Here is a 9,696-nt window from a genome sequence, read left to right on the forward strand (position 1 = left end):
GGTGAGGACAGATTGCTGTGCACACCTGGGGTTTGGGAGGTGAGCCAGGAGAGGCACATAGAGGACGCGTCACCAGGGCCTCGTGGGCCTTGCCAGAGAATTTGTACTTCTGACACCAGTGATGCAGGAGCAGAGGACAGCTGAATGTGCTGGGGCGGGGGGAAGGTCAGAGCTAGGTTCCAGAAGCAACATGAGAGGCCGTGGGAGGGCCTCAACAGACAGGAAATGATCTAATGTGTTTAAGGATGACTCTCACTGCAGCGCAGTGAAGAGACTGCAGGTCTGTGGAGAGACTCTCTTTGTTTCCCCCCTTGCAATATATTTTTGAAGAAATCATATTGTTTGTCCTGGAGAGTTTCTCACAGCCTGGGAATCAGCAAGGCAGCATCCTAAGTTGGGTCATGTTCTTCCATCAGGAAGCATGTACTGTCTGACTGACATACTGGGGTACTTTGAAGGTAGATCTGATGGGATTTGTGGGTGGCTTAGGCCCGAGGAGGGGATAAAAATGGAGGCGTCAAAGATGATTCCAAGTCTTGGGCCTGAGTGACTGGAAGGGTGGAGTCACCAGCAGAAGACTAGATAATGTGCGCCAACGGTGTGCAAAAGGGGGACTGACTTCAGGCATGAAGCTGGAAAGGATGCTTCATTCCTTCAAAACCTATCTGAGCTAGGTGCTGGGAATGCAAGAGCAGGCAAAAGATCATCCCTGGAGCTTGTGGTGTAGTGGGGAACACGAAAAGCAAAGCCATTACACCTGCCTAAGTGTTACCAAGAAGAGCTGCTAGTCGGGGAGTTCCTTGAGGAAGGACCTTTTGAGTGAGATCTGAACGAGGGGTAAGAATCGAAAAGAGGAGCGAGTTTCTGAGAGGGAACCGCATGTACAAAAGTCTGCTTCTAGAGGGAACACAGCGCACTGAAAGCCAGTGGGGGCCAGTGTGCAAGAGAGATGGGGTCTGAAAGCCAGAGCCTGCAGGGTCCCCAGGATTGGGATCTTCTACTAAGAGCAACAGAGAGCCCCTGAATTGTTGGGACAAGAAGTGTTTTAATCAGTTTTGCACTGTGAAAAGTCACTGTGGCTGAAATGTAGAGAACGAAGCGGAGGACGGTAGTGGCCGGAAATAGAGCAGGTAGGAAGCTACTGCAGTGGTCCAGGCTAGAGAGGACAGTGGTGTGGATTGTGTATTGACAAGGAAGGTGAGAGAAGAGGGGAGAGAAGGAGAGCTATTTAGAGGAGATAAAATCAGCAGCAGTTGATGTTGGATGGATATGGGGAAGTGAAGGCCACGGAGGGGCCAAGGATAACCTTCTGGTTTCAGATTTGTTGAAACTATGGGAATGCAAGATGAAGCTTGTATAGTAAAAGAAGACAGAATCCCAGAGAACACAAATATTGGAAAGATGAATTTAAATAAAAGCCTGCAAGTTTCTGGCACGGAGAAGAGACAGAGAAGTAGGAGGAAAATTGGGGGAGCGGCACCTAGGGGCCCAGAGATGGAGAACCTCTCAGAAAGGAGAGAATGACCAATGGTGTCAAGTGAAGATAAAGCCAAGTACAGAAAATCTGGAAAGTGCCCTTTTGCACCCAGCAGCTAGAAGATCACTGGCAGTGACGTGACCATCACCCTGGAGAAAGGGAAAGACGGATTCCCAGGGCTTGCCAACGTCTGTCGTGTAAAGACTCCGGCCACGGATGATTTTAAGCCACCAGCGTGATGTCACTGAACATGGAGTGGGAAAGGGAGACATCCGGTCACCTCATGAGAGCTAGCATGAGCCTGCCCTGGTGGCTCACCTGGGGGATCTTGGCAAGAGTGGTTTCCGTGTGGTGGTGCAGTGCAAGCTAGGCGTCAAAGGCAGGAGTGCAGGGGGAGACAGTGAGCGCGGATTCTGGCTTCAAGAAGCTTGGCTATGAAGGGGGCGCCTGGGGTGGCTCAGTCAGTTAAGCATCTGACTTGGGCTCGGGTCCTGGTCTTGGGGTCCTGGGGTTGGCCCTGAGTCAGGCTCCCCGCTAAGCAGGGAGTCTGCTTGTCCCTCTCCCTCCCAGTCTGCCCCTTCCCCTGCTTGTGTTCTTTCTGTCTCTCAAATAAATTTAAAAAGAAGAAGAAGAAGCTGCTTAGCTATAAAGGAAAGAAGAAAGAAAAAGGTAGTAAGTAGAACCTAAGGTTTGGAGACCAGGTCCACCATATGGGAGACAACAAAGAATGAGGAGGCAAGGGGGTTGAGGGTATCAGCAAGAGACTTGGTTAGAGCCAACAACTATAAAGCCTGGGTTTAATTTAAGGAAATACAGACTTCAGTGTCTGATGGACACACACAAATGGAGGAGGCCTTCAAAGCTCTTTCACAACTACTTTCCTATTTGTCCCTCACCATTGTGTTGTGGCAGTGACTACTGGCTTCTTCATCTAAAAGCTGTGGGCACAGAGCATGGAGAAGCCAAGGGGCTCAGAGACTGGACCAACACCAGTCAGTTCTTAGGACCCGTGTTTGACCACTGCCCACGGACTCCACATTGACTGAGGGGTACTGTGGGAGAAGGGGGACCGGAACAAGGACAACTGTTGGGCTTTCCTAAAAATTAGTGTTTATTAGCTTGAGACTCTAACCCTCAGAATGCCCTAGGTCATCCTTTGTTTTGGTCAGTGTGTCCTCTCGTGGCAGTTAGTAGAGGCAGACCTCATGCTATTGAGACTCACTTTATTGTGCTTTGCAGATACTGCATTTTCTTTCTTTCTTTCTTTCTTTTTTTTTTTTTTTTTTTTTGAATTGAAGATTTGTGGCAACCCTGCATTGAGCAAATCTACTGGTATCTCTATGGCACGTTTTGGTAATTCTTGCAATATTTTAAACTTCCTCATTATTATATTTGTTATGGTCATTGGTGATCAGTCACTATAACTCGCCGAAAGCTCAGCCGATGGTTAGCGTGTTTTGGCAATGAAGTATTTTTTAAGGAAGGTATGTACATTGGTTTTTTAGACATAACACTATTGCACACTTAGACTCCACTCTAGTGTAAACATACTTTTACACGCACTGAAAAACCAAAGAATCCATTTGACCTGTTTTATTGTGATATTCGCTCTATTGTGGTGGTCTGGAACCAAACCCACGATATCTCCGAGGGGGGTCTGTATTACCAGACCCTGTTCTCAGCATCTAATGAATATTAACTCACTTAATCCTCGTGTCAGTGCTGTGAGATAGACATTGATATGATCATCCCCATCAACACTTAATGTGGTTATCTCTGGCTGTAGAGTGCCACAAACTTAGCGGCTCAAAACAGCCGTGTACCAGTATTATTATCTCATGTGGTTTTGGGGTTTGACTGGGATCCGTTGAGCATGCCTCCCATGCAGGTGTAGACAGATGGCAGCCAGGTGGTGTCATCTAAAGCCTTGACCACACTGGGCATCCAGGCAGCCTAGCTCAGCCGAGATTCAGGGGTGGAGGAATGGACTACACTTCTCAGTGGGGGGTAGCAGGCACCTCCAGGCACAGGAGAGTCAGAAGACTTACCCAAGCTTTCTGCCCGTGGACGCCGCCGAGTAAGCATCGTTAAAGTCTCCCCTCCCATCGCCATCATGTCTAAGTCAGAGTCTCCCAAAGAGCCTAAACAGCTGCGGAAGCTCTTCATCGGAGGTCTGAGCTTTGAAACAACCAATGAGAGTCTGAGGAGCCATTTTGAGCAATGGGGAACACTTACGGACTGTGTAGTAATGAGAGATCCAAACGCCAAGTCTTTCAGAGGCTTTGGGTTTGTCACCTATGCCACTGTAGAGGAGGTGGAGGCAGCCAGGAATGCAAAGCCTCACAAGGTAGATGGAATTGTTGTGGAACAAAGAGGGCTGTCTCAAGAGAAGATTCTCAAAGACCTGGTGCCCACTTAACTGTGAAAAAGATTTTTGTTGGTGGCATTAAAGAAGACACTGAAGAACATCATCTAAGAGATTATTTCAAACAGTATGGGAAAATCAAAGTGTTTGAGATCATGACTGACTGAGGCAATGGCAAAAAGAGGGGTTTTGCTTTTGTAACATTTGATGACCATGATGCTGTAGACAAGATTGTCATTCAAAAATACCGTACTCTGAATGGCCACAACTGTGAAGTAAGGAAAGCGCTCTCTAAGCAAGAGATGGCTAGTGCTTCATCCAGCCAAGGAGGTCGAAGTGGTTCTGGAAACTTTGGTGGTGGTTGTGGAGGTGGTTTTGGTGGAAATGACAACTTTGGTCGTGGAGGAAACTTCAGTGGTCGAGGTGGCTTTGGTGGCAGTCGAGGTGGTGGTGGGTATGGTGGCAGTGGGGATGGCTATAACGGATTTGGTAATGATGGAAGCAACTTTGGAGGTGGCGGAAGCTATAATGATTTTGGCAATTATAACAATCAATCCTCAAATTTTGGACCCATGAAAGGAGGCAATTTCGGAGGCAGAAGCCGTGGCCCTTATGGTGGTGGAGGCCAATACTTTGCCAAACCACGAAACCAAGGTGGCTATGGTGGTTCCAGCAGCAGCAGCAGCTACGGCAGTGGCAGAAGGTTTTAATTACTGTCAGGAAACAAAGCTTAGCAGGAGAGGAGAGCCAGAGAAGTGACAGGGAAGCTACAGGTTACAACAGATTTGTGAACTCAGCCAAGCACAGTGGTGGCAGGGCCTAGCTGCTACAAAGAAGACATGTTTTAGACAATACTCATGTGTATGGGCAAAAAAACTCAAGGACTGTATTTGTGACTAATTGTATAACAGGTTATTTTAGTTTCTGTTCTGTGGAAAGTGTAAAGCATTCCAACAAAGGGTTTTAATGTAGATTTTTTTTTGCACCCATGCTGTTGATTGCTAAATGTAATAGTCTGATCATGACGCTGAATAAATGTGTCTTTTAAAAAAAGAAGAAGAAGAAGAAAACTTACCCAAGTTTAGACAGCTGGGATGTGGAGAAGCAGAGCTCATCCCAGACAGCTGAGTTCCAGATTCTGCTAAGAGAGGCAGAAGGGACTGAACCCCAATTGTACAGCACATCCTCTCAGGTCAAAGCTGTGGTGGTTAGGAACACAGCTTTATTCATGGTAGAACCAGAGCGTTCCTGGAGCAAGTCCTGAAGGAGCTGGAGAGAGGAAGAAATTCTAAAAATACTTGAAATAAATGAGGTGGGTACACACTGAGTCAAATTTCAAGGACTATCTACACAAGGCTCTTTTTATGTTGGGGGTACAGTTAGGATTTTGTGCGGCCTAAGACAAATGGAAGATTTTATGTATCTACTTGCCTTTACCCAATCATGAAAGAATAGAAATATAAGTGTGGTGGGGATGAGGGTTGCATTGTTGTTTTTCTTTTCTTATAAGTAATCAAAATCTGAAACTTTCAGCCAGCTCCTCCAACGGGTCAGATATGGGGGGAGCCTATGCCTGGGACCATGGAATTAGAATCTGAGGTGTAGACTGGCCTGGGAAAGGATCTCCAAGCTCCTTCTGTGCCCCTTGTTGTATCATGTCATAGCCCCGAAAGTCCGGGTCATTGCTAACTTTGACACATCGTGGCCCCGCTAATGGGAGAACATCTTCCATTAGAAAGGACATCTAAAGGAAATGACATCTCCAATTCAAAACGTTTACTCCCTTCACAGGAGCACTGGGGTATTGCCACAAAGAAGCTGACTCACCTCCGGTTGGCCAGTTTCTCTCCCCAAATCTAGCCACCGGAGACCCTGCGTAGCTCCGGCACTGTTAATTTCTAGCTTCTCGGTTTTACTGGGCTAAAAGGCCAGGTCCCACCCATCGATGGGAACATGCTCACTGTGTGGGTAAATGTGGTTAGTGGAAAGAGCAGCAGGCCATTTCCCAGGTCAGACCCCATCATTTCTGACGTTTCTCTTCCTAAAGAGAATTTCAGGACTGCTATTTTTGTCACCGTGATGGGAACCCGCCTCCTCTCCTATGGCTCATGTTGACTGTGGCAACATTCCAGCCACCAGGAACTCCTCTCCATTCAACAGCATCCCCACACCTAAGCAAGAAGGACCCCCTGCTGGCCCTCCTGCAGAGGATCCCCCCCAATCCCGCCCCAAGGCTAAGTCTGCAAGGCCAACAGTGCCATCCCCACCCAGAGTCTGTGCCACTCTAATACTCAGGACCACCCAGAGAAAATTCTCGGCCCACTTGCAGGGTCTGCTCAGGCCTCTTCCCTGCCAGTGTCATTCCCCTTGGTCCCAGGGACAGGCAGGGAGTTTGTGATGCACGGGTGTGTGCCTGAGGCCCCCAGCAGTAGGGGAGGGAGCAGAGTGGAGAGTAAGAAGGAATGAGGGAGGACCTGGGCCCAGAGCTTCTTGTGCTGTTGTGCTCCGCTGCCCCCCGCCCCTCCGCCAGTCTGGAGCAGTCGAGCCTGATAATTCTCAATCCAAACCTGGCCTCCCAGATGGTTATGAAGGTGTGTCTACCAAAGAAAGAGAATAGAGCATATTTAAGAGCTATTCACCTGATTTCTAACTTTGTTTAGACATACGACCCTTGAACACCACAACTATGTGGGTCCACTTTATATGCAGATATTTTAAAATAAATACAGGATAGTATTGTGAATCTATTTTCTCTTCCTTATGGTTTTCTTAACATTTTTCTACCTTACTTTGTTATAAGAATACAGTGTATAATACATTCACAACATACATGTTAATCGACTGTCGTTGGTTACGCTTCTGGTCAACGTAGGCTATTAGTGGCTAAGCTTCTGGCGAGTCAAGTTATATGCAGATTTTTAACTGGGTGGGGGCTCAGCACCCCAATCCCGGCATTGCTCAAGGGTCAACTGCATAGCCCTCCATCTGAACACTTGCCTTCGACCCTGTAAAAGTTTGGGGGGCTGGCACCATTCCCCAGAGTGTCTGGTTTTTCATCACGCTATGTACAGTTCCTGTTCCAGGCAGTTTTGAAACGTCCATCCCCCCGCTCTGCCCCCATCCAGACGTGATGGTGTCTCAGTGTGTGGTTCCAAAGCCTCTTCTAAAGCTTCTTCCCGGAGATGTTTTGTGAGACAGACCCTCAGACGCCGGCTTGCCTTCGCCTCAGTCCCCCACAGCTCTTTGGCAACACCCTTTTCCAATCCCACATCTGCTCTCGGATGGCAAGCTCCTCCAAGAGTCTAGATCGTACTTATTTAGCTACGCTTCCAGCACCAGCACAGCGGTCCCAAACATGAGTCATCTTCTGAGAGTAGTGATTCTCCCTTCCAGGGTGATGAACCATCCCAGTGTGTCCGGGAAGGAGGGTTTTCCCAAGATGTGCGACTTTCAGTGCTCAAACTGGGTCAGTGTTGGGGAAACTGGGATGACTGGTCACCCTGATGGGGAAGAGGTTTTCCAGAACAGGAAGGGGCATCAGCAGCCACAACAGAAGTAGAAGTGGCCAGTTTTAGTTTGAAACAACTTGTGGGATTGTCAGCTTTCTACTGCCTCCTCCTGAGCAGTGAGGAATCACCTAGGCTACACAGGTAGCTGGCCAGGCTGTGCAAGTCTGGGTTGAGAGAATGGAGGGGACAACCGTGGGGTCTAGTCTCCAGAGTTCTACTAAAAGCCTTTAATTATTTCATGGAAACTCCCTCTACTCTCATTTCTGTGAAGAACCTCTGGGGGAGCTTCTAGTTGCCCACACAGGGCATTTGCCCTGTGAGACATTTATAGCGTCCACCTTGGAAATAAGTGATTCTGTCCCAGGCTCCCCCACCAGCCCCCATCTGTCCTGCTAACTATCATGGATAGCTCTGGTTTTCCCTGCTGAGTCCTTTTCTATTTTGATGGGAGAAACACTTGAATTTCTTTTAGAAATCTCTCACTGCCTTTCTTCAGCCCTACCTTCAGATGGACGGATCAGGTGGGGGTGGGAAACACGTGCCCTGGTACTAGTCTACTGTATTTCTACATCTCGGCACAAGAACAAGGAAACTGAGCCAGGACCTCAACTGCCATGGACAGAACAGTTGGCCTTAAGCAAAGCTGGATGTAAGGGCTCAAGAAAAATTATATTGTCTCTTTCCTTTCCTGCTCCTTCTATCTCTTCCTTTTCTCTCTGCTCTGCTTTATTCTCTACTGGCTTCTGTCTCAGACTGGTTCTCTCCAGTTGATGGTAAAGATGTCTATGCTGGGTGGAATAAAACCCCCACTGCCCGTAAAATCTTCAAAGAGAAGAGAGACACATCTAGTAATAACCTCCTCCAAACAGCAGTCTGAATCCAAACCCAGAACATCCAACATCGCTGACACACATATTCTCTACTAATGTAGGTTATACAGCTCCTCCCAGGACATGCTGAAGAAAAGTCAATCAAAATGACCACAAAAGGGACGCCTGGGTGGCTCAGTTGGTTAAGCGGCTGCCTTCGGCTCAGGTCATGATCCCAGCGTCCTGGGATCGAGTCCCACATCAGGCTCCTTGCTCGGTGGGAAGCCTGCTTCTCCCTCTGCCTCTGCCTACCACTCTGTCTGCCTGTGCTTGCTCGCTCACTCTCTAACAAATAAATAAATTTTTAAAAAAATTAAAAAAAAATGACCACAAAACACACGACATGCAGCCAAAATTAACTGAGCCAGACACCATGCCCAATTCTTTCTTCCGAACAAGAACCAGGAAAGAAGGTATCATTTTCACCGTTTGAGAGAGGCAGAAAGGTGCAAACCCAAGGAATTGACCGTGCAGAGTGATGAGAACCTATGTAGGAAATGAAGACCCAGTTTACTGATAGACCCTCCAGCTTGGACAGTGACTGGGTGCCCCTCGGACTATCCCCCTGCCCATTTCCCTCCCCCCGCTCACTCATGCTGAGCCTTCAATCCACCACTTTTATTGGATCCTTCATCGACTTTTACAGATGAATGCAAACACACAGGAATCGGTGAGCCCGGCCGTATGGACATTTATGAGGACCTTTCTACTCCAATTTCCAGGAACTCTCTTGGTTAACACAAATGACTGCTCAGTACTTCATAAAAGGGGAAAGCAGACTAATGCATTTGTATATGCTTATGCATTATGTATGTATTGAAAGAGCTAGTACATGCCCATGGTAAAGAACTTTTTTTTTCCCAAATAGAATGAAAGGGCACATAGAGAAAAATAACTTTCCCTCCCACTCTGACCCCAGGTTTTCTCCCTGGAGGCATGCACTGTTCCCAGTCCTGGGTAGTCCTCCACAGACATCCAAGCATATATGTATAATTTGTGTATTAGCTATGTATATAGAATATGAACTTACATATTTTTATTTCCTTCATTTTTTGCACAAATGCGAGCACAGTACACATAGCATTCAGTACTTTATTTAGTTTAACAATATATCATGGAGAGGCTTCTGGGCTGGGGGGACATATGGATCTATCTGTCCTGTTCTTTTAATGCCTGGATAGCACTCCATTGTATGAGTCTCTAACCACTGTCCTACTCTTAGATATTTGTTTCCAATCTTCTCTTTGTTCATGCATTTTAGGCTAATTTTTATAACAAAAATGCAAACAAACAGGGAAGGAGCTTTCTGCTTATTTCTCATCCGGAAAATCCAATGAACAGAAGCCTCACTCTGTTCTGAGGTTCCTGGTAGTTTGGATGAACATAACTCAAATTCTGAGCTTTCACAAGCAAAAGCCATGAGAATCGTTTTGCTCTGTATTAAATGCAAACTAAGCAGAATGCTTCTATCTTCAG

General features: G+C 47.2%; 1 pseudogene across 1 annotated transcript; it reads left to right on the forward strand.

Moving 5' to 3' along the window:
• The first annotated feature begins 3,590 nt into the window (after window positions 1-3,590).
• LOC308354382 (heterogeneous nuclear ribonucleoprotein A1-like) lies at window positions 3,591-4,862 on the forward strand (annotated as a pseudogene). The gene has a single exon. The product of its transcript is annotated as a heterogeneous nuclear ribonucleoprotein A1-like (transcript).
• The last annotated feature ends 4,834 nt before the right edge of the window (window positions 4,863-9,696 follow it).

This window comes from Martes martes (assembly GCF_963455335.1).
Source record: "Martes martes genome assembly, chromosome: 1".
NCBI classification, from domain to species: Eukaryota; Metazoa; Chordata; class Mammalia; order Carnivora; family Mustelidae; genus Martes; species Martes martes.